Source organism: Microtus ochrogaster, chromosome 6 (genome assembly GCF_000317375.1).
Source record: "Microtus ochrogaster isolate Prairie Vole_2 chromosome 6, MicOch1.0, whole genome shotgun sequence".
Lineage (NCBI taxonomy): Eukaryota > Metazoa > Chordata > Mammalia > Rodentia > Cricetidae > Microtus > Microtus ochrogaster.
The window spans coordinates 52,689,266-52,691,050 of NC_022013.1; positions in this window are offsets into that span (position 1 = coordinate 52,689,266).

Here is a 1,785-nt window from a genome sequence, read left to right on the forward strand (position 1 = left end):
GTGCGCCACCATCGCCCGGCTAAACTTGGTTTATTATGGAAGAAAGAAACCCAAATTAATGTTGCCTCCTTGCAGCTGTTTATAATGTTGCAGTAACACCACAGCCATGTCCTAGGCCATTATGGTCAGTGCATACTCACCCTCGGAAACCACCCAAAGCAATGCTCAGCCCTGCAAGCTCCCTTGATGGGAAAAGTCCTGGACAAGTATACCAGTTTTTCATCTTTTATAACACACTTTTACTGTGAACACTCTCTGTTTAGAGATGTTCAGATATTTTTTAAATGAGTGTGCTGTGCAGATCCATAGCCTGGAGCAATAGGCTGCCCACGTGGCTTGGGCATATGGCAGGGTGTTCCTTCTAGGTTTGTGGGTATACATCAAGATGTTTGTACAGTGATAGAATTGCCTAGCAACCGATTTCTCTAAATGTAACCCTCCATCAAGCAACACACGACGATTTCCACTAAAAGCCACCCAAACCTGGGATCTCTCAGCTGCCTCAATATCACCCAAGCCAAAGGCCAGAAGTGAGATGCTTATTATTATCTACTAGTTCCTTAGGTTCCGTGGACACCCTCAGCCACATGTCTTCGTAACCATTGACTCTGCACTTACACATGCTGGCCATCACAGCCACAAAACTTGTCACAGTCACGGAGTTTTACTTGTCCAGGGATTGAATACTGTAAAGTATTATGGCTAAGCTCCCACCCTCTTCCCTTTTTCAGGCAGTGCTTCGAGATCATTGTCAATGCCCCATCTGAAAGGCACAGTGTTGTAGGGGAGTTGAATCCCTTCACTGAGGCAGCCTTTCTAACCTCTCTCTAGGTGGTACCATTATGTATGTGAATTCCAGGCAAGCTTGCCTAGCTCTCACAGGTGAGCTAAAAAAGACCGCTCTTTTCCTCCCTTCCTTGTTCTTGGGCTTGCTAGCTCTCAACCTAGCCTGTCTACTTCTCATGGCTTCTGTGACAGAGAAGTGAGGGATTTTTGTCCTGAGCATGCAGGAGGTATGCAATGATTACAGTAACAACATTCCTGGTGCAGGGAACACATCACATCGCAGACCAGGAGCAAGACGCATGCAAGAGCATGCGGGTAGGTGTGAGCATTCACTTGTGCCTAAGTAAGGAGAGATTAGAGGAACTGTCCAAGAGGCTCACGGAGGGGCACATAGGCAGTCTGGATTCCAGAAGGCTAGAAAGACAGACTCAACAGTGAGGAAGGGGGCTAAATGACTCCCATCTTCCATTTATAAGGGACAAATTGAAGATATGAGTAAGTATATTCCCAAACAAAGCCTTTTTTTAAGTGACAAAGATAAAGGCCACTCCCAAAGAGCCAAGAAAGGAACACTTCTGCCCCCCCTCAAAACATGTTCATTTGCTGCCTCACTCAGGGACATAGTTTAGAAGGCTTAGCTTCCCATAATAGGTGAATTACTTGACCTATCTAACCTGTGTTGGGCAAGGGTTAAGCTTCCATGTACGATTTCATTCAGTTCTCATACTTCCAAGTGCTTTCCAAACTCTCACGTTACAGATGAAGAAACAACTAAGGTTCAGCAAGGCTAATGAGCAGAGGCCATGGTCAGAGAGTTGAGAGATGGTTCTCGGGTCTGTCTCAAGAGCCAGTTCTTTTCCAGACATGCCTGATAGTCTAACAGAGGAAGCCAAATAACCCTGATCAAGAACAGGATTCTGTACGAGTCCATTGGCTCCAGGTTAATTACAGCCTTGTTCCTGCCCCTTTGATGAAAGGAAGCCTTCCTGGAGCTTTCAA